The sequence below is a fragment of the Panicum hallii genome, chromosome 2, assembly GCF_002211085.1.
Source record: "Panicum hallii strain FIL2 chromosome 2, PHallii_v3.1, whole genome shotgun sequence".
Taxonomy (NCBI): Eukaryota; Viridiplantae; Streptophyta; class Magnoliopsida; order Poales; family Poaceae; genus Panicum; species Panicum hallii.
In genome coordinates, this window is record NC_038043.1 from 41,381,451 (window position 1) to 41,405,563 (window position 24,113).

General features: G+C 47.7%; 1 pseudogene; it reads left to right on the forward strand.

Moving 5' to 3' along the window:
* Positions 1 to 140: 140 nt before the first annotated feature.
* LOC112881061 lies at positions 141 to 7,086 on the forward strand (annotated as a pseudogene).
* The last annotated feature ends 17,027 nt before the right edge of the window (positions 7,087 to 24,113 follow it).

Consider the following 24,113-nt stretch of genomic DNA (forward strand, 5'->3'; position numbering starts at 1 on the left):
CTGGGCTCGGCGGCGGCCGGCGGATTCGGAGGAGAGGAGAAGAGATCGCGGTGGGCGTGGGTGCGGCTCCGGTGGAAAAGGTGGGGCGGAGAGCGGAGAGCCGAAGGAAAGGAACAGAGAAGGGGGGTGGAGGCGTGTCGATGATGAGCGGGCCCGAGTGCGTGTCCCGCCGAAAGCGAGCCAGACAGCTTTAGGCAAATCTCAATAGAGGTGTCGTACCAGCGTTACGAGCATTGAATTTCCTCACATAACAGATTGAGATTGATTATAAAGAGAGAGGAGCGAAAATTTTATACAATATGAAAAAACTCGGTTACCTAGTTTACAGTGTTGGTAACTGTACGATAATATTTCCCACTGACACCGGCCTTAGCACTCCGTGTTACGATATTCCCCGTGCGTCTCGCAGATCGTGTCCAGGGGAGCCACCATCGACGAATAGCCCTACGCCGTCCACCTCCTCGCCCACCTCTACCTCAACGACCTGTACGCAATTTGCTGCACCTTGCTCTTGTTTTTCCACCCATCCTTTACTGAGTATGGGATAGGTTCTTGTTAATGATGATGCCGTGGTTGCGTTTGGCCATGAGCAGGAACAACACGAGGTTCTTCTGCAAGTCACTGCCGCAGGAGGTGAAGGATGCGCGGCCGGAGCTCGTGGCTGTCTCGAGGATCGGCCAGTGCCTCTGGAACCGCGACTATGCTGGTGTCTACACCGCGGCGCAAGGGTTCGAGTGGGGCCCTGACCTTGCTGACTTTATGATTGCCTTCCTAAGTATAGTGCTTGTTTTTACTGTATTGGATGGCGTACAATTTTCTTATGCTTGCTGTGCGATGTAGTATAGATTGAACGGTTTGCTTCTATAGAGATTTTGTAGTTTAGTGGCATGGATGGGGAGACTGTTGACCGGTCGGAAAATCTATCTAGAGAATTGGGCTGCATGGAGATTCAGATATCCTCATTGGATAAGTTGATGGAGAAGTTCTCAGGGGTATGTTTTGTTTATCTTGTGATATCTGGTTGTTGATTATCCTGCTAAAATTAATTGTTCTTCAAGATGGCACTGTCATCTGACCATAGTATATTGCGAATATCATTGTATCTCGGTAAGATGATATGGCAAGTGTCGGATCCGGGGCCACGGGACTGTGTACATAACGTAGTTTAAATAGGCTTAAGAGATAAAGCCCGTCTTATCTCTTATTTGCCTCATTTATCTCGTATGAATAGAAGATAAAGCTAGTCGGTACAGAAAGAATCTACTCGAGTTGTATTCGGTTACGATTCCTTATCTAGTATTGGACTAGGATTCTTGTAACCCTAACCTTCCAGATATATAAGTGAGGGCAGGAACCCCCTCAAAACAGAAGATCTCCAGATCATTCTACACCCAACGCAATACAAATCACCACACAGGACGTAGGGTATTACGCACCTCGCGGCCCGAACCTGTCTAAGTTTTGTGTTCCTTGCACCTTCGAGTTCCTGATCTCGGCGTCTCCTCACCTAAAACTTACCACCTTGGGCATATCCCTCGGTGGGCAGCTGGTGAAACACCGACAGCAAGAGTACTTCTTAATTTTGAGTATGAGGAAGAATTTACTAAATATAAACTGCGAAGTTCAACAAATTAAAGACATTCTTCCTCTGATCTTCATTTGCTCGTTTTTATGTTGATCATGTAAATTGATAAGGTGAATATCTGATCTTCATTTGCTCTGAAGCATAAAGCTACAGAAAGAGGATATCCTAGCTTCTGACTTCTGTGTATTCCACAATCAGCGTTCATGATGTGGCTCACTTCAATTTCAGTATGATTATTCTAACATACTCAATGGCCTTTTTTCTGTTTTAAGCTCTAGTGGAGCTATTTTAATTTTGCACTTTTAGGATATGCTAAATTCTTTCCAATTTGCAACACATATCTTTGTCTTAGTTGCATTTAGACTTTAGAATGCACTTCCTCAAATTGTGAAGGTTGTATTAAAGAAATGGTTGCCATTCATGTTTTTTCCCATCATAAATATTTAATCATGGGATGAGGATGACATTATTTTATTTAATGATGGGATGACATTATTTTAGATCCTATAACTCTTGAGAAACCCTATCCTTGGACACCATTGTCTATTGAATATGCTACATAACATGCTTATGTTTCCTCTACATATATCCACTCTATAAAAATAAATGAAAAGTGTATTTCTATCCAGTTGCATAGCCTGAAATGCACTTGTTTAGGGACATAGGTATTATGTGTCTTCTACATTCTGCATGTTTTTTTATATGATTAGCTCTTGATTGTATTATTGAGTCTTATGTGGACTAAGCATCATTTACTTTTTTCCAAATATCACCGTTTTTGTGGGAATCTCATTTTGTCCTGATTTGATATACTTCACTTATGTTAAACAGTTTAAGATGGTAGCTCTAATCTTATTTTTTTTCATGGGTGGCTACTTCTCTAGTATGCTTGCTAGGACGAGTTAATGCACGAGCTCATTTGTGGTATTACTGGGCACATAGCTCCAGAGTTTCATGAGGACGAGAACGATGACAGCCAATTTTTAAACTTGCATTATCATGGCGACGAGGAGCAAGATATTAGTGGGGAGGAAGAAGAAAATGTCGAGGAAGCCGAGGTATGAAAGTTTAGTGATTCTTTCAGGCATCAGGATAAACGTTTTGTCAATACCTGCCGCGATGTCCACTAGTTGCTAGCAACCCGCTTGATAAATTTGCGATTCTTTCAGGCATCAGGATCGACGAAGCCTAAACGGAAACGTGGCTCCAAGAGGAAGATGGTAGGATGTACGACTATCACGGAGATCAACGAAGCAATCGGCGAGCCACTAGCCCCTGGTCAAATTAAGACGACCTTTGTAAATCAATTGGGATATCTTGTTAGGGAGAACGTCCCCATAAAGTATAAGCTTTGGAAGAGAAATAAAGTCTCTGATCGACCTGAAGATATCGTGCCAGATTCAGAGAAAGATTTGTTATGGAAAGAGGTGTCGTTGCACTTCAACTTCCCCCAGGCAAAGCTGACAAAGTAAAGGGATGGGCATTTAAGAAGATGGCAATTCAGTTCGGCTCGTTCAAGAAAAATTGGTGGCAAACTTTGTCAACAAGGGCCTCACACCAGATTTTGATAAAGTCTGGAAGAAGCAATGAGAGTGGTGGAATGAATTCGTGAATTACAAGCACAGTGCTGACAGCATGGCAGCCTCGATTCAAGGCAAAATGAATGCTAGCGAAAAGACAAACTTCCATAGACTTGGGCCTGGAGGTTATAAGGTTGCTGTTCCAAAATGGAAAAAGATGGAAAATAATTTAATTGCAAAAGGAATCGTACCGCAGACCTTGAGTTGGCCCAAACGAGCAAGGTATTACTTCTATGCTCATGGAGGCACACTAGACCCCGACACTGGAATGTTTGTGACTAGCGACGTACTAAGAGAGGCTGCCCAAAGACTTGACGATGCAATGAGGCGTACGGAAGAAGGAACCTTCCAGCCCAACAGAGAGAATGACGAGTTGACTTACGCTCTTGGGAATGCGGAACACACTGGATGGACCCAAGGCGTGGGTGTAGTTCCATGGAAATATGGCTTTTCCAGAGATCTCAAAACCTACCGAAGCCGATGCAGAAGCAAGGCAGTAGTGGCAGAGAAGATCTGTAGCCTAGAAAACTGGATAATGTCACTTGAGGCAGCAGTTGGGCAACGCTCGGACCAACCAGCTGCCAATGTGGAGTTCAGCACCCCTTCTCAGCGCCGTAGCAGTGTTGCTTCCACAGAGCACCCTAATTTGGGTGCCGACAGGACGAGGGACCCCATCGACGACATCCCCGTTAGGACCCAATGTGAGCTTCTGGTTCTTTATGGGAAAAAGCTCAAAGTTTGTGCTGAGGGTTATGCGGAAGTCCAAGAAGAAGGCAGGACAATACATTGCCAGCCAATTCCTGAAGGATCCGCCAGAGTCTTTGTTGACTGAATTACTGAAGAACGCTGGGAAGACTTGGACCTCCCGATCCCTATAGGTTCTGAAGAAATAGAACTACAACATGCCGTACACACATGGATTGCGTGGCCAAAGCGCGACATAAGATTGGTGCAAGCAGCCACAGATTCCGCTCGGTGCTCAAGGCAAAGATCACCAACGCCAGCTGACAGGAATTCTAGTGTTGGCCCACCTTCTCCATCGCCTGCACGGGACCCCAGCATGGATCCGCCATCACCAGCCGCACAAAGCGAGCCAATATCGGCATCATCACCAGCCGCACAACAGAATCAGAGTCAGCGACAGAAGGCATATACGGTACCTTCGGTCCAGCCATCTCATAAGCAGCAAAGAAAGAAGAAAGCGAAGGCTCCAGAAGAGAAAGAGGCAGAAGAATCGTTTCAAACCTTCTTGCTGAAGCGCAAGCTACTGAGGGAGGCTGCGAACAAGAAGCTAGAAATAGATCCGGTTGCAAAGGCACACTTCATTAAACACTTCATTAAAGATCCCACCAAGGAGAAAGAAAGGGATTCGGATTATGATCGGCAGATCAGAAAGTGCTACAAGAACCCCAAGAATCGACGGATCAATGCAAAGACCGTTCCCCAGCTCGGAGAGCAGTCCAAACAATCGATCCCTCCGTTCATAGTGCCGCGTGAAGAATGTCCTGATGAATCAAGAGATTCGTTGACCATGGCTCGGATGATATTGCAAACTGATCTAACAAGGGCTCAGTTGCTTGGAAAGGCCCTACAGAATGCCCGCGGCAAGAAAAAGTTTGTACTTGGTGAACTTTTGATATGGCCAGAGTTGCTACCATTCCTACCAACGAGAATGGTCGAGTTACACAAATGGTATGCCGTGCAATCTAAAGCTAATGAATTAGAGATGTTCCCAGCTCGGATTAAAGATGAGCATTTCTGGCGGGGGCAGATGATGTATATATCGAGTTTGAAGTACTTTACGATTTATACCATCAAGATGCCCTTCACAGGTCCCTCGTGAGTGTATGGTGCATGTGAGTATTGTCTCTCGTTTCATTATTTTTAGCCTTGTGTGTTGACTGATCCCTGTTTTTCTTGTGTCCCGTAGGTCAAAAATTCAAATTTGCCGAAAGAAGAACTTCCATAACGTCGGGTTCTTCGACCCCGATATTATACACGAGAAAATGGTAGAGCAAAAGTCTGAAGAAATAGTCAATGTTATATATAGGGGGTTGAGTAAGAATAGCATGTGTCCCTTCATTCTCTTGCCATACAACCATCAGTGAGTCGTTCTTTGTTAGCCTCTTTTTTTCAATCCATTCGTATTAATAATACTATTTAATAACTATTATAATCAATATTAATTGGTTATGCGTATGTATATGCACAGCTTTCATTGGATATTGCTTTGTATTCGGATTGACGAGCACAAGGTCTTGGTGTACGACTCGTTAAGGCAAGATAAATCAAAGTACCAAGATCTCATCGAGGTGGTAAATACTGCATGGCGTCGCTACCTCCGCAAACACATAGGCTTGCCCATAGGTGAAATCGAGCCTCTTTGTTGGGTGACTGATTTTCCGGTATGAATATACTCTCGCTACTAATGTCATTCGCAATAAACATCAGAAAAATTCTATATCTTAACCCACATTTGTCCATAGTGTTGGAGACAGGAACAAGGAAACAACTTATGTGGATACTACGTATGTGAGTGGATCAACTCTTTTGCAAGTGAAAAAGGGCAAATGACAGTGGAGGCATTCAATGTACGTGAGCACAATCACATCTGCTCATCATTTTAATTCATTATCTTTTATTCTCATGTTTTTATCGAAAATGTGACAGCATTGGCGGATGAAAGAAGAATTCATTAAAATGGCTCGGATCAGGGCAATTCAAGAAGCTATATGCGGATTCCTGCTCGATGAAGTCATAAATTCTAAGGGCGAATTTTATGGCGATGTCCGTACAAGCGTCGCCAAAAAAGATCCGACGACGGGGAAGCTGATAAATTACTGTAGTTGATGTTCTTAATAATTTGTAATATCTCAAGTACTTTTGAACTCCTAAGTGTTCCATACATGATGAATATATATATAATATTAGTGTAATATGCTGTCCTAATATTACTGTGCAATGCAAAAAGTACGATTATGTAGTCGCATACGGTAGAAATACGCATAGCCGTACGTATAAAAATGAAAAACAAAAGATAAATAGGAAAAAAGATTTAGTGCCGGCCAGTTATACCAGCCGGCACTAACCTTGCTGCCAGGAGCCGGGCGGGGTCGGGCACTTTAGTGCCGGCTGGTATTTCGGACCGGCACTAACACTCGCCCTTTAGTGCCGGTCAATGTAGCCGGCACTGACGACTGTCACGCTAGTGCCGGTCACAGGGACCGGCACTAAAGCTTCCTGTGACCGGCATTGATGTTCCTTTCTCCAGCTGTGTTAGTGATTTGTTTTCTGTTGGGTCACTTGATGCAATTTGGTGACCCTAAGTAGATTAATCATGTTGTGGAAAGCAGGTTTACCATGATTGAGAAAGTTTTCCATTATGATTAAGTACAAACCTTCTCAGTTCTCATCATTTGACACTAAATGCCATCTTAGCCCATAGTTTATTGCCACATCAACTATTGTTTTCATTTTTCTTGATTTGTGTAGTGCATTGTTTTTTCACATCATCTTTTAATTGTTACGGGTAAACATTAGTTTGATTAGAGATTTAGTTAGCACTTTGCACTATTTAGTTTATCGGCATCACAGATTAGTAATGCTGGGGAAACATTTCTGTATGCTTGTAAATGTGAAAGCTACCTGAACTACTGTGGTAGAAAGCCTTCTTTAGTTGGAGTATATGGATAGTCTTTTGAGTTTTTTTACCTATGCTAGTGCAGTTGATCTTAAACCGCTTTAAATTAGATTATAACAAGTTCCACTCCCCCATTGCAGATGCTCTGGAAAAATGGTTGGAGTTTGGATGCATCAACCAAGATGCTTACTGTCAAGAGATCAAATGTTCAGACCAACCAGAAGCTTGACGCAAGCAAACTGCAGCGTTTGACCGAGTGTGTTTTCCACCTGGAGCACTGATGCCCACTGTTAGTGGTGTTGTGTCCCTGTTGCTACACCAAATGTTAAGAAGCCTATTTATCATGATAGCTAGATACCTGAATTTCTAGGTAGATCTTTGGCTGGAAAGTGGAGTTCTATCCGTGCTGAATTCCTGTGTAGTGTGCTAGCCGCTAATGTACCTGAATGACTAGCTTGTCCATATGGTGTCTTGTCCTGCCAGAGGTGCATTGAAATGAGTTATGCATTGCTCTTGGTTCTATTAGCAAGTTCATGTTCTTGTTTCTACTTGACTGGAGTTGGAAATTGTTTTGTGGTTGGCATTGCAGTGGAGGTCACTGAAGCAATTGGATTAACTAGGGATGATCTCTGTGCATTAGAACGCTAGCAGTTTGTTGTGCCCATTGTTCCAACATATGAAAAAAATTATTGAAGTATGTGGAAAGCGGGTTAACTAGTCCTGTTCATATTATACATAAATTGATGACAAGTACACAACTGAAAGTAGATGAAAGCATCTTCTTTGAAGGTCTGAACCTCTGAACTGAAGTAGAGTCTTGATAGCTGGTATAGACGCTGAGCACACTCTTACTGTTCTGAGCGTTGCATAATTCAACTGGATTCTTGAAGCCTCCCAATGATATACGGCGACATCCACCTAGTATTTCCTAATTTCCATAAGCAATTTGACATCCCACGGTTGGGTTCCTCTTGCCAAGTCCAACCGGCGCTTTGACATCTCAATCGCCTTTTATTGCTTCGGTCCCTGGTAATTCGTTCCGCAACCATTTAAGAACACATGCACTCTGCTGCAGCTTCTAGTCACAAACCAACCCATAAGTTCACGCAACTCCGTTTAGTGAACATCAATCACTGGCTCGTTGTAGACGGTGCCTTTCGCGAGTTGTTAGATGATGGCAGAGCAGCTGGACTATTTACTATTAAGTTCAATTGTTCTTCGCAACTTTTTTTAAAGCTCAAAAGTTGCAGTTTTATTACTTCGCAATTAGTTCAGTGAGACCATAAATCAAGATTATTTATAAAATTTGGGAGGGGATCCAAACACATCCCGGATTGGTCGAAGTCCCAACTCAAACTAATATGAGCAAGTTCATGAGCACTCATTAAAATTACATGATGCTTAAGAAACGGAAACAAAAGCAATTGCGTGGAGATGATGAACTTTGCTTCCCTGAACAGCACACCACCGGGAGCTTGGTTTGGGTGGCTTGAAAGTTAATTACCTGAAGAATCCAAGTAGTAAGTAGTGCCTAGTGTATCACCCAGTTAGGTTTAAATGGTACGAGCTACCAAGTCATCCATCTATGATTCAGTCTGGTGCCGGTCTAAAAATTTTACATGGGCAGATGCATGAGCTTTCAATCGACAACCAATAAATCGAGGAACCATCTCTTGTTAACTGCCAACCCTTTTGGGTGAAGTGGTGCTGCCGGCACTAACTAAAGAGAACGAGACGCGCAGGTTTTTGTGTGACAGTCAGCCGCCACAGATATTTTTTGTAACTATTGTTGTCATTTTCATGATGGTTTTCAACTCGCACGAAATAGTTTTTTTCTGGTAGTGAAAGAGTAATAATTCAGTCAGCTCTTTGCACTATTACTTTATTAGTACTACATATTTTCCATTCTTATAAATGCGGAATCTTTTAGCATATACATAAAAACTGCTTGATAACTTCAAGTTGGTTCACACTGACAAGGGATTAAGCATATCACAAATAATCTGAAACTGAAATGAGGAATAAAACATTATCACCAAATTGGCCAATGTTTTTCTGCTCCTGCATATGAGAGCTCAGCAACTATTTCCTTTAGAATTGAGAATCCTATAATTGAGTTCCTCGTGCCTACCAATCCTATATAACTTGCGCCATATGCCTCACATTTCAAGGAGCAATATGCCATCCCCACCTTGTGTCCCTCTTCCTATGTGGCTATGTCCTACCTAGACCTCTACTCCTTGTCTCTTAGTTGCCTTTCATGGTTGCAGATATATTTGTTCTATGTGATCATGGAATCATATACATATAGTACACCACATTATTTTTACGTACACTAAATTAAGGAAAGAACATGGCCTGCGTGTAGTCATCACGAATCATGACTCATACAATTGCACCATGTATTGTTCTCCACCCACTTAAATCATGACTCACGTCAGCAGCGGCGGAGCGTGATAGGAAACCATGGGAGGCAGTTGGCAAAGCATTTCACAGATTCCATTAGCTAAGTTAATTTTCGCATCTCTAGCAGATCCGATCGAAGAGAGATGGGTGTGAGATATGTATGCAGCCATGCAAAATTAGCATGCATACAACACATATATGCTAAACTTTTCAGAAATTTGTGATTGGCAAGGGGCCGGAGCCCAGTATGGTCCTAACTAGGCTCCACCCCTGCACGTTAGTGCCTATTATTGTAGGACTCGACGCATTTGTAAGCACGTTGGCACATTCAAAATTTATCTCATTCAATTTGCGCTTTCCATAAATATAACTAGGCTATGAGTAACTAGTGAAAAATATTTGTTTGGCAAATGGTGAAAAAATATCACACCATTGTACTCCATGCCTTGAATTGAAATACCATACATCTCGTAATGAATTAAGTTGGACCACCTTGGCCTCCTGGCTGCTCGTCTGGGGCATTGTTCCCACGATTGGTGTGTACGGAGTAGCCGTGTAGGGATCAAGTGATCAGCCTTCCGGAAGACAAGGAATCAATCCGTTCTTATTATAAGTGATAAAGAAATGCTACACCCAGAAAACAAATTCACAATAGTCCAATGTAATAACCAGTTAGCAAACTAAATGGCCATCCATGGTAGGCAAAAAAATGTAGTGCTGCTACTGTCTCTAAAATGCAGCTCACATATATAATGAACAGCTTGATCTTCATTTCGCTGCAACCACTAGTACAGAGTCCTTCATTAGTTCCGGTTGGGAACCGGCTTTAGTCCCGGTTTTCCTACTGGGACTGCCAATCCGAGATTAATGTGCCAAACCTTTTTGTCCCGGCGGCTATTCAACCGGAACGAATGTAATTTTTCAAAAAAAATTGGCTGCCACCAGTAGGGGCTGGCCAGGCAGTCCACGCCGCTGCTCGCCAGGTCTGGCCGCACAGCCCGCCGGGCCAGGCCGTCCACGCCGCTCGCATCCCCTTCCGTTCCCCTTTGCATCCGCCACCAGTAGTGCTGACAATCATTCAAAGAATCAATTACAAAATATTGAATTGACCGATACAAAATCAATAGATTCCGCAAATCATTCAAAGAATCCATCACAAGACAGATACAACCCATACAATCCCACGTGCATCTTTATTTCAGAAAAGTAAAAAAAGAAAAAAATCATCCACGGCGGCGAGCGTCCCCGCCTGTCGGTGTTTTACCGCCACGCCAACCAAGGGATACCCCCGAGGTGGTGAGTTTGTAGGTAGGGTGTCACTAAGATCAGAAACTAGAAGGTGTAAGGAACACAAAATTTAGAGAGGTTCGGGCCGCCGAGAGCGTAATACCCTACGTCCTGTGTGGTTTGTATTGCTTTCGGTGGTGATCGGGTGATATGATATTTGGAGGGGGTCACTGTCCGCCCTTATATAGTCTGGGGGAATAGGGTTACATGGAAGTCCTAGTCAGATACGAGCTTAGAAGTTCTACCCGAGTACTTTTCGGTCAGTTTCCTATTGTCTTCGACTAGTTTTACTACTGTATGAGTAGTTTTACTACGCTATGAGTAGTTACAACTGGTGTAGGGCGTGGGCCATGTCCCACCCTTCATGATGTAGGCCATGTGCGCAGTCCCGTGGGCCCAGGTCTGACAAGCTCCCGAGCTCTTCGTGGTTGAGTACTGCAGGCTTCTGAGTACTCCTGAGAGCATCTTCGAACTCTCCTGAACTCCATCTTGAAGGTGTCTTCCGAGTACTTCCTTGGCTGCATCGAGACTGTGAGGTACTCATGCCCCGAGTAGTTTTTCAAGTCTTCTTTTATATGGGGTGCGATTGAACTCACGCTCCATATAAATTAGCCCCCGAGTTCTAGGTTGGCTTGTAGAATCCGGCTGAGGGTCAATTTAGTTTTGAGTCTTCTATCCTTATCTTCCAAAAGATTTAAAAAATAAGTCGCTGATGACACGTATTCCTACAGCCCTTGAGCCTTGAATCTAAATCCTCAATGTTTTGAATAAAGGATCCAAAGAATCATGGCATGCAATATATGACGGTAAAGATTTGATAGTTAAGATGGGAAAATTGGTTCAGAAATCTGAAAACCATTTTGTTCGGATAACTTCCCTGAAAAAAGGTTAAACAAATAACTTCACCAAAAAGCGTCCTAAATTACCATTCAAATCAAACCTTGTTCGCTGAGAGCTGTGTCGTATCCAGCCCATGAACCTGGGAGCTTGATGAGTCGCACAAGATACACCTAGTAGTCGATGGCGCCAGCCCAAAGGCATTGGTCAAGGTGCCGCTGGATCTTGAACTGTCGATGAAGCTGACTAGTCGGAGTTGATTTAACTAGTCTTGTAGGCGAGACAAGTAGTCAAAGTAGTCGAACATACGTAAAACTTGCCGGAAACTAGTAAACACAGTGTTATGGGAGCAAGGCCCCTTCAGTAAACTTGTACGTAATATCAGTCGTGAACAAGTAAATGGAATAGTAGTGGAAGTATGGGAGCGAAGCCCCTTCAGCAACATAGAGTACTAGTCAGAAACTAGTAATTTGCGCGTTACTGATGGGTACAAAACCCTTTTAGTAACATAGAGTACTAGTTGTAAACTAGTAGTCTAAGTGTTACTGGAACTATGGGAGCGACACCCCTTCAGTAAACTTGCACGGATACTAGTCGTGAACCAGTAAACGGAACAGTACTAGAAGTATAGGAGCGATGCCTGTCAGACCTGGGGCCACGGGGCTGTGTACATTAAGGAGTCCGTATTGGACTAGGGGATAGGACATGTCCTGTACCTCATTTATGTTGTATTCTACTCGCATGCGGAATAGAACTAGTCGATACAGAAGGAAACTACTCGAGTTGTACTTGAGTACGACTCCTGAGCTAGTATCAGGCTAGGATTCATGTAACCCTGTCCCCCCGGATATATAAGGGTGGGCAGGGACCCCTCTCAAAAAACATAAGATCACCAGATCAACATCAAGGCAATACAAACCATCATACAGGACGTAGGGCATTACGCATATTGCGGCCCGAACCTGTCTAAATCTTGTGTTGTCTGCACCTTCGAGTTCCTGATCTCGGCGCGTCCCAACCTAAAACCTACCACCTCGGGTATACCCCTTGGTGGGCAGCCGGATAAAACCCGACAGCTGGCGCGCCAGGTAGGGGTGCGCATCAGAGATCCGCTGGAGAACTCGATGGCGATTTTTAAGTTCCCCAGTCCTGTGTTCCTTGAGGGCACAACCTTCGTTTTTGGCTCGTGGGTCTGCGTCGCTAACGGCGCAGGCGGTTTCCGTCGGCACACCGTCGACGACACCTTCAAGCTAAAAACACTTGCCGCAAGGCTCGACGACTTTGTCGATAGTCTCGACGAGTTGCCGTTTTCTGACTCTGCCAGGGAAACCGAGGCAGCGTCTGTCTCTACTGTTCCTTTTTCCACGTTGGAAAAGGACTTGGACTCTTTGCTCCAGGCTGGAGGCTCCGAAGCCACCGCAAGTCGGGAGGCTGAGGATCACCTGGCCGCTTGCGGGCTGATGATCACCACCACCTCCGAAGGACGAATTGTTCATTGGAGGGGGATGAACTTGTCCGACCCACTCGGACATGAAGACCGATTGGTAGCCCATCTGGAGCCTTTGCCTTTTCAAGAGGGCAGGGCGTTGGCCGCCATATCCGAGGGCTCGACTGAGCTAGTCGAAGCCCCTTCCGAAGAACTCGCAACTCGTCAAGTCCTGATGGCTGAAGAAGGGGACGACGACGCCCTCATCCCCATTGGTGCACTTGACGGCATATCGGAAGATGAAGACACCGCAGAAGCCGAGAACGAGAACGACGCCGAGCGCGACGCGCGACGTGCAAGGAACAGAGCTCGTGCGGTTCGCAGAAGGCGCGCCAACGAGCGCATACGTTCTGCACAGCGCGAACTCGACGCCGAATTCGCCGCGGCAGATGAACGTGGTTTCAGGACTCCTGTGGCCAACATTGCTCGGGTAACAGCACTACTCGAGCGAAGCAACGATCCCAATGTCCGACAAGCACTCATCTACGCCCAACGGGCGTGGGTCCAGTTGGACCAACAGGCTCCGGCATCGCTCGTCAGGGGCGAACACGTCGGAGACAGCCGAAGCCAGGCCCCAAGTCGAACAACGGGTCATCGCCCGCAACCCCAACGCAGCAACAACAATGATGGCGTGGGTGGAAGCCAGATCACCGGTGGGAGGCGACAGCCACCTCCGGCAAACAACCCGAGGCAGCCCAATCCCCCACGTCACCAACCTGATCTTCGTCAGAAGATCAATGAGGGGCGCGATGCCCGATCAGTCCTCGACTCGAGACGACGGGAGCGCGAGGTAGTCGAGCGAGACGATGCTGACTGCAGCGATCGTTTCCCCGCGTTCACTACGAGATTCAACAACTATAAGTACCCGGAGGGTTTCAAGCCAATTGGCATTACCAAGTATGACGGCAAGCAGGCCCCCCAGCAATGGCTCCGCTGTTATTCTACTGCCATTGAGGTGGCTGGCGGCTCCAACACTACCAAGGTCGTCTACTTTCCGATGGCTTTGGAACCTGCACCGTTGACTTGGCTGGAAAGTCTCCCCAGCGATTCCATCGACTCCTGGGAAGGCCTCAAGAAGGTCTTCATCGATAACTTCCAGGGGGCCATATCTCGAGCAGGAACACGGCACGACCTTGCTCAGTGCAAGCAGGAGCGTAATGAACTCCTCCGATCCTACACCCGCCGTTTCTTCGACGTGCGGGCTACCATCGCCAACATCTCAGAAGAGGACATCATCGACTGCTTCTACAACGGCCTCACTGACCCAGGTATATATCGTGACTTTGGGCGTAACAGGCCAAAGACAGTTGCAGGACTACGCGACATGATGCACGACTGGTCCGAACAAGAAGAAAAGATGCGCGAGAGGTTCCCAAGACGCACCGACCTCAACCAGAAGCGCAACAACGACAACCGGACTGACAAAGGCCGGCAGGACTTTTCGGGTCCGTCCCGTAAACGCAAGCCAGACGATCTCGTCGCGGCTGTGGAACGCCCTTCGCGTGGCAAGAAGTCGACCACGCAGGAGCAGTTTGAAAAGCTTCTGCAGAAGAAGTGCCCGTGGTGTGTCAACTCTAAACACGCAGCGATCGACTGCTTTCAGCTCAAGCGTACTTTCGGCTCTCCTGGAAACGGCAAGAAAAACAAGTCGACGGGCAAAGAGCCCGAAGACGAGGAACAGGAGGACAAATCTGAGACGCCTAAGTTCCAGGATGCCTCCAAGACCGTCAATGTTATCTTTGGCGGTGACGAGGATTTTTGCTCCAAGCGGGAACAGAAGTTGCTGCTGCGTGAGATCCTGTCAGTTGAACCAGCGGTACCACGACCACTCCGATGGTCGGAGGTCCCCATATCATTTTCCCGTGACGATCAATGGACTAGCTTCTCCGAGCCTGGGAAGTTCCCACTGGTGCTGGATCCCGTGGTCGCAGAAGTCAAGCTTACTCGGGTTCTTATCGATGGTGGGAGTGGACTCAATCTTATCTTCGCTAGCACGCTGAAGAAGATGGGTCTGGACCTTACCAACAAGCTCACTCCGAGCAAAGCTCCTTTTTACGGTATTGTCCCCGGCAATGCCGCGCACCCGCTTGGAACAGTCGTTCTCCCAGTCACTTTTGGGACGAGGGAGAACTATCGTACCGAGTTCATCAAGTTCGAGGTGGCCAGCTTTGAATCTTCTTACCATGCTATACTGGGACGGCCGGCGCTCGCCAAATTCATGGCGGTGCCACATTATGTCTACTTACTTCTCAAGATGCCAGGACGCAGCGGCGTGCTCACGCTCCGGGGTGACTTGAAGAAGTCTTATGATTGCAACCAAGAAGCCATCCAGTTTGCATCGACTTCCCGCGTGCCAGATGCTTCCGACGAAGTACTCGCGGCCGCACAGCAACTTTCTCAAGCCGAGCTGGAAATTCCGACAAAGAAGGCGAGCCAATCGAGCGTCCAGTCGACAGGCGATGTGGCTCTCAAGACGATCCAGCTCCAACAAGGGGACTCATCCAAGACAGCCATTATTGGCGCAGGCTTGGACGACAAATAGGAACTCGCGCTCATCAGTTTCCTGCGGGCCAACCGAGACATATTCGCATGGAAACCATCGGATATGCCAGGGGTGCCCAAGGAGCTGATCGAGCATAGTCTTAATGTATACCCACAGGCTGTACCAAAGAAGCAACGACTTCGTCGTTTTGCCCCCGATAAACGGGAGGCTATCAAACGGGAAATAGCTAAACTCCTCGCGGCTGGATTCATTAAAGAAGTAATCCACCCAGAGTGGGTAGCTAACCCCGTCCTTGTATTAAAAAAGAACAAAGAATGGAGAATGTGTGTCGACTATACCGATCTCAACAAGCATTGCCCAAAGGATCACTTTGGGCTCCCTCGCATCGATCAGGTAGTCGACTCAACCGCAGGTTGCGTATTGTTATGTTTCCTTGATTGTTACTCAGGTTACCACCAGATCGCTCTCAAGGAAGAAGACCAGATCAAGACCGCGTTCATCACCCCGTTTGGTACTTATGCCTACAAGACGATGTCTTTTGGGTTGAAGAACGCTGGCGCCACTTATCAGCGGGCAATTCAGATGTGCTTTGCCGATCAGCTACACCGAAACGTGGAGGCCTACGTGGACGATGTGGTTGTGAAAACTCGAAGCCCCGAGGGCCTCATTGCGGATCTGGAGGAAACTTTCACCAGCCTAAGGAAGTACCGATGGAAGCTTAATCCGACTAAATGTGTTTTTGGTGTTCCGTCAGGAAAACTGCTCGGGTTCATAGTTAGTAACCGGGGCATTGAGGCCAACCCTGAAAAGATTACCGCCATCACTGATATGGAGGCACCTGCCATAATCAAAGATGTACAGAAACTTACAGGGTGCATGGCAGCTCTCAACAGATTCATCTCCCGGCTCGGGGAGAGAGGATTACCTTTTTTCAAACTCTTAAAGCGTCAGGACAAGTTTCACTGGACAGAGGAAGCCGAGCAGGCTTTGCAGAATCTCAAGCAACACCTACAGTCACCCCCCATCCTCACGGCTCCACTACCGGGTGAGACCCTTTTACTCTACATTGCGGCAACTACCCATGTTATCAGTAGTGCCATTATTGTCGAACGTTCCGAGGAAGGCCATGCTTTTGGCGTGCAGAGGCCTGTGTACTTCGTCAGTGAGGTACTCTCGGAGTCTAAGGTGCGGTACCCGGCGGTCCAGAAGCTTCTCTATGGCATATTGATCACCTCAAGGAAATTACGTCACTACTTCGATGAGTACCAGATCACCGTTATCACGGACTACCCGCTGGCGGATATCCTACATAACCAGGACGCCACGGGGCGTATTTCAAAGTGGGCAGTAGAACTGGGGGCTTTGTCGATCGACTTCAAGCCACGCACTGCAATCAAGTCCCAAGCTCTAGTCGACTTCATGGCAGAGTGGAGGGAGAATCAAGTTCCAAGACCGGTCGACAAGCCAGAACATTGGACCATGTATTTCGATGGTTCCCTCAGGCTCGATGGCGGCGGCGCCGGAGTCTTATTCATTTCTCCACGAGGCGAACAACTCAAGTACGTCCTCCAAATTCTCTGGGAGGTATCCAATAATGAAGCCGAGTATGAAGCCTTGCTTCACGGGCTTCGTTTGGCGATATCACTAGGGATCAAGCGGCTACTCGTATACGGCGATTCACTTTTGGTCGTTCAGCAAGTCAACAAAGAGTGGGACTGCAACAAGGAGACCATGGAAGCCTATGTACAAGAGGTCCGCAAGCTAGAAAACAAATTTTCTGGCATAGAGGTTCATCATGTGTTGCGGGAACACAATGTTGCTGCCGATGCCCTATCCAAGCTGGGATCAACCCGAGCTCAAGTCCCAGCAGGGGTATTCGTTCAGGAGTTGACGCATCCGTCCATCAGCCCTTCACCACCGGTTTCCACCACTGGCTCCGTACAACCAGCACGGGAGGTGCTGCTGGTTGGTGAGGACTGGAGAGGACCTTTCATCGACTTCCTCCGAGATCTCTTCTTACCGACCGGGATGGACCCCAAAAGCGCTGTTGCCGCCCGCCTCACGCGACGGAGCAAGGGGTTTGTCCTAGTCGAGGACAAACTTTATCGGCGGGGCGCACGGTCCGGAGTGCTCATGAAATGCGTCACAACAGAAGATGGTCTGGATATATTGCGAGAAGTACACGAGGGCGTATGTGGTAACCATGCCGCCTCAAGGTCACTGGTTGGCAAAGCTTACAGAGCCGGCTTTTGGTGGCCTACCGCCGTGTCCGACGCCGAAGATCTGGTACGTCGATGTCAGAACTGCCAGTTCTTCGGTAAGCAAACTCATGTCCCGGCCCACACCCTCATCACCATACCACCTTCCTGGCCGTTCGCTTGCTGGAGCCTCGACATGATTGGGCCCTTCACTACGGCGCCAGGAGGTTTTACTCATGTTCTGGTGGCTATCGATAAGTTCACTAAGTGGATCGAGTTCAAGCCGATTGCCAAGCTTACTCCAGACAGGGTGGTCGACTTCATCTCCGACATCTTACATCGTTTCGGTTTCCCCAACACTATCATCACCGATTTGGGTTCAAACTTCACGGCCAACCAGTTCTGGGAATTCTGTGAAAACTCGTCCATCGAGGTCAAGTACGTATCGGTGGCCCACCCAAGGGCAAACGGGCAAGTCGAGCGAGCAAATGGCTTGATCATTGATGGTCTCAAGAAGAGACTCTACGATGCCAACAGCAAGAAGGGCGGGAAGTGGATTCACGAGTTGCCACATGTCATCTGGGGGCTCAGGACTCAACCTTCCAAGGCCACAGGGCAGACCCCGTTCTTCCTTGTCTACGGCTCCGAGGCGATTCTTCCAGCAGATATCATGTGGAAATCCCCAAGGGTTGAGATGTATAACGAAGGCGAGGTGGACGAAGCACGACAGCTGGAGTTGGACTCTGTTGAAGAGGCTCGCTGCTCTGCTCTCGTTCAGTCAGCCCGTTACCTACAGGGAATCCGGCGATATCACGACCGCAACATTAAGGAAAGGTCATTTAGTATTGGCGACCTCGTCCTTCGTCGCGTTCAGGATGAATCGGGTTTGCACAAGCTTAACTCAAGATGGGAAGGACCGTTCATCGTCAAGAGGGTTACAAGACCAGGATCTTATCAACTCCGGCACCCCGATGGTCAGGATGTACCCAACTCGTGGAACATCCAGCACTTGCGACGGTTCTACCCCTAGGCAGACTCGTGTCCAATTTATGTATGCATTCATGTCAAGTTTTACTTTTCTGGGTCGATTCGGCGGCTTTGTGCCACACAACCCGAAATGTAAACTCTTGAATACAGCGATGGCGGCTGTTGGCCACGCTTCAATTTTATAAAAACGACTACTTGCCAGTGGCACATGGGTCGTCGCGATGCTATTCGTGTTTCTTTCAAACTGGTTAGGCCCGTCTGGTTCGGGTTCTATCTAACTCGTTTGGCTACTCCTGCGGTGGTTACGCCTAAGGGTAGTTTTCGACTGTTTGCCATGAGCATCCTAGTCATCGCGCCATAGACTGCGCGTTCCGGGTCCGAGTGGATCCTTTTTTTGGCAGGATCGCATCCAGCTAACCCGATGAGCTCTCGCGAAGGGCTACATCGACTACTCTCTGAGTCGCTGCACTCAGAGGTAGCACGCCTATGCTTCAAAGCAGATGGGGCTATCAGTCTGCACATAAGGCTACCAAGGAACAAAAGAGGTTTCTTATATTACAAAAGTCTTAAATAATAACGGTTCAATCCTGGACCATGTTCCCTACAATTTTTTCAGCTACAGGCCGGACCTCTAGCAAATACTCGCGGAAGTTTTCATCAGAACAATCTGCAGCTGCTCCATCCGCGAGCACTTCTAGCCGAGCCTTTGGCCAGAAGGACTTTACAAGGCCTAGGGCATGGCCCACGTAAGATGTGGCAGCCTCGGTAACGAAATTAAGGATCTTTTGTGGTGCCCCACGAAGACGGTCAAGTAGTGGTTGCTCATCTTCCGCACCGTCTTCCTGGGGATCCACCATCTCTACGAGTTCTTGGGCGGCCACCTTCAAGTCATCAAGTTCCTTCTGGTGCTGCTCTTTTTCTTCGCCCATAGTCTTGATCTGCTGGAGGCAGTCGACTAGTTGCTTCTCCGTGTCGGCCATCACCTTTCGCAGACCTTCGACTTCATCTGCGCGGCGATATAGCATGTTCTTCAAATCAGTAAGCAATTCCTCCTTATAATTTAATAGCTGTTTAAGTTCTGCGATGATAAGCAGGTTTCAGACCATGAAGTTATTGACTACCGGTATGAATCCGAGAATTGAGCTCAACATACCTTGATGGGCTTTCCGCTGTTCCTTGAGTCGGCCCTGGAGCTCGATAATGTTCTGCTCAAAGCCGGCTCGCTCCTGCAGCAGCTCATCGATCCGCCTGGTGGACTCTTCCAGCTTCGATGAAGTTTTCTGGTTCATGTCCTACATGTTTTTGGGCGTCAGCGAATATCGATTACAGCTACCAGTGGTCCAGCCATTACTCACCAGAGCAAATGAGTCGATCGCCTTGATCATTTGGCGTAGGCGGCTCAGATCATCCCCTGGGAGGTGCATCTCTGGGAGCATATTGGTGTTTTCTCCTACAGGGGTCCGCAACTCGGGTACCTCGCCAGAAGCACCCGCACCCTCCAAAGTTAACGGCTGCGAGGTCCCTGCAAAGGACAAGCGTTAAAGTAGCAGTGATTGTAGCACAAGGCAGTGAGATCATTTACCCGCATCGTCGGCGGGAATGGCAGTCGTAGCTTCGACTTGCTCATTGCCGGGGGCTTCGGCTTCTGCACGCTGGAGCTTGGGCAGTGGCGAATCAAGCATGATTATGTCTGCCCCCCCTGCTAGCTCCCGTGCGTCGGGTCGCCCAGGTGATAGCTCGGGGACTGGTGGCGCCAACTCGAGTTCTGGCGTCACCGCAGCTGTTGATCTGCTTACGACAAAAGCACAACATTTTTACTGTGATCTTTACACATGACTAAGGGCAAGGTCCAGGCGTTACTTACATCTGGGATCGTGTCATTATCGGCTTCCTCCATACCAGCTTCAACGGCTTCCTTATCACGGTACTCGCGGCTGGAGGAGTCGGTGTACAGGATGAGGGGGCTGGCAGCTCGGACATGCCGATGTCTGTGACACGTATTGCCGGCGGCGGCGCTGCTTCGGTCGAGGGCGTGAGCCGCCCCGATATTGTGCCTGCCACGGCAATTGTCACATCGCCTGCGGCAGAAGGCGATGGATCGGTCCTCTCGCCCTCCATGGGCTCGGCTTCTGGTGCACCTTTGCTGCTGGGGGGCACTCCCGCTATCTTTTGGCGTTGGGAGTCAGGCAAAGAAGACGAGGGGCTGCAAGACAGGGTTGTCATCAGTATTCAGCAAAACAACTTGACAGTTTTCATGTTTCGACAAACACTTACCCGGCAAGGTCAGTGGCGCTGGCTTTGCGTTTCCTCATATCCCGACGTCGCCGGGGAATGAGAGGTGCGTCGTCCGACCAGTCCACGGATGATCCGGAGGAGTCGTCGGCATGCACCCTCTCCCCAGCTGCCCGGCTGCCCGTAGCTGATTAGCTGCCAACTTGTTCTTTCTGCGCTTTGGCAGCACTGGGCAGAGTATGGTAAGGCCGGGGCAGATCGGGGTGTGGCGGGTAACTCCGATATAGTGCTGATGTTTCCTGTATTAAGACAAATCGACAATTAGTTAGTATCAACTCTTCAGATCAAGGGAAGAAGTCGAGAAAGTCGAATACTTACTGCTGGTGGTCGATTCTGGGCTGTGAACCCTACTGGAACATACGGGACAGCATCCACATCCAGTAGAATTCGCTTGACGCGAACAAGCGCAGCATCATCTCCAAGCTCTTCTGCGCACATACGGGATGGGTCTTCAGTACCCATGTACTCGAACCCTAAGGTATGGCGCTGTTGGATGGGTTGAATTCGACGTTTAAAGAAGGATAGCATCACAGACGCCCCGGTTACCCCCATTTCTTTGTGAGCGGCAATCAACTCAAGCAGCTCTTTTACTTGGTCCATTTCGGCTTCACTGGGCTCCAATGTCCACTCGCTGCGTTGAACAGGAGGCCGGCCGGATCGCACAGGGAGTTGGGGGGCATGGTTCGTAATGTAGAACCAGTGCTGTTTCCACCCAGGGACATTGGAAGGAAATTTGTAAGAAATGTATTTGTCACTAGCGTGTTGCCTAAGCTGGATCCCAGCACCCCCAATTGCAGACGGATTTTTTGAGGTGGGTTGGGGCTTCATGCGGAAAAGATAGCGGAAAAGCGCCCAATGGGGCTCAATTCCGAGGAAGGCTTCACAAAAGTGGATGAAGATGGAGATATGGCAGATCGAGTTGGGATTGAGGTGTTGCAGCTCAATCCCATAGAAGTAGAGAAGACCGCGGAAGAATGAGCAAGTGGGGAGGGCGAATCCCCGTTCAGAAAAAGAGCAAAAGGAAACAATCTCATCGACGTTTTCCATTGGGAAGGGATCACGAAGAGGAAGGCGCCAATTAATGAGATCCCTCTCTTGAAGCAGACCTCCCAGTACTAAACTCGCAAGATTTTGGCGAGAGCACTTACTAATTGACCATTCGCTGGTCGCCGCCTGCGCTTCCTTCAAGTCTTTCTGGTTGATCTTTTTCGGTGCCATTTCCACCCTTTTTTCGCCACGAGTTGTTCGAACAACGCTCGGGGGCTACGGTGGTGGGCTCGAAAGTTTTTTCGACTACGTTGGGCGGCGGAAGGGCTCAGGCGGGTCAGGCTCTAATTAGGGTTTTGTTTTTTCTTTGCTGGCGGCGTCAGATCTGAAGGCACAAGAAAAACCCTAACTGACTGCGGGGTTAAATAACCAGCGTTCAGGCAGTGGTTTACTGTGTGAAAGATGAAGCGTCGCGCAATGGGATTAATTGGATACAGGTAGTTTTTTAGCAGATTTTTTGGGCCGTTACTCGATTTACCATTTTTTCTGGGTTAGTTTTCCCGAAAAAAGAGGTTTTTCGGGTTTCGAGTCTAATTTTTTGCTAAATTGCCTCTTCTTTTTAGACCTTATTTTTCAAAAGGAACTCTTTTTTGCCACGACCTTTGGGATCCTTTTTTCCAAAAAGTTTTTTGGATTCAAGGCTCGGGGGCTGTGGGACACGTGGCGTCAACTACTTATTTTTCGAAAGTACTCGAAGGATAAAGAAGAGAAGAAGACTCAAGACTAATTTGACCCTTAGCTTGATTCTTTGATTCAACCTAAGGCTCGGGGGCTACTCCATATGGAGTGCGATTATTCATCGCACCCCAAGTAAAAGAAGGAATTCGGGGCATGAGCACCTCATAGCTTCGATGCAGCCAAAGGAGTACTCGAAGAAAGATATCAACACAGAGTTGCGAAAGAAGTCGAAGACTACTTCAGAAGTACTCGAAGAGCCTGCGGCACTCAGCTACGAAGAGCTCGGGGGCTTGTCAGACCTGGGGCCACGGGGCTGTGTACATTAAGGAGTCCGTATTGGACTAGGGGATAGGACATGTCCTGTACCTCATTTATGTTGTATTCTACTCGCATGCGGAATAGAACTAGTCGATACAGAAGGAAACTACTCGAGTTGTACTTGAGTACGACTCCTGAGCTAGTATCAGGCTAGGATTCATGTAACCCTGTCCCCCCGGATATATAAGGGTGGGCAGGGACCCCTCTCAAAAAACATAAGATCACCAGATCAACATCAAGGCAATACAAACCATCATACAGGACGTAGGGCATTACGCATATTGCGGCCCGAACCTGTCTAAATCTTGTGTTGTCTGCACTTTCGAGTTCCTGATCTCGGCGCGTCCCAACCTAAAACCTACCACCTCGGGTATACCCCTTGGTGGGCAGCCGGATAAAACCCGACAATGCCTGCCCCTTCAATAACATAGAATACTAGTCAGAAACTAGTAATCTGAGTATTACTGGAGCTATGGGAGTGAGGCCCCTTTAGTAAACTTGCACGGATACCAGTCGTGAACTAGTAAGCGGAGTTGTACTGGAAGTATGAGAACGAGGCCCCTTTAGTAACATAGAATATTAATCGGAAACCAGTAATGTGAGCGTTACTGAAAGTGTGGGAGCGATGCCCCTTCAGTAAACTGTACATAGTACTAGCCGTAAACCAGTAGACGGAGTAGTACTGGAAGTATGGGAGCGATGCCCCTTCAGTAAACTCTACGTAGTACTAGTTGTGAACCAGTAAAACGGAGTTGTACTGGAAGTATAGGAGCGAGGCCCCTTCTGTAACATAGAATACTAGTTGAAAACTAGTAATCTAAGCATTACTAACCAGTCGTGAACCAGTAAACGGAGTTGTACTGGAAGAATGGGAGTGAGGCCCCTTCAGTAACATAGAATACTAGTCGTAAACTAGTAATCTGAGCGTTATGGGGGTGGGGCCCCTTCAGTAAACTTTCTCGGATACCGGTCATAAACCAGTAAACGGAGTTGTACTGGAACTATGGGAGCGAGACCCTTTCAGTAAACTTGCACGGATACCAGTCGTGAACTAGTAAATGAAATTGTAGTGAAAGTATAGGAGCGAGGCCCCTTCAGTAAACTTGTATGGACACCAGTTGTGAACCAGTAAACGGAGTTGTACTGGAAGTGTTGATCTCTAGTCGCCAACTGAAGATGATTCCTTGAATGGGCCATGAGAATTCACATGTTGCCATGCGAAAACATCACGGTTGGCCCGAAGGAAGTGACGACGAAGTCCTTCATGTG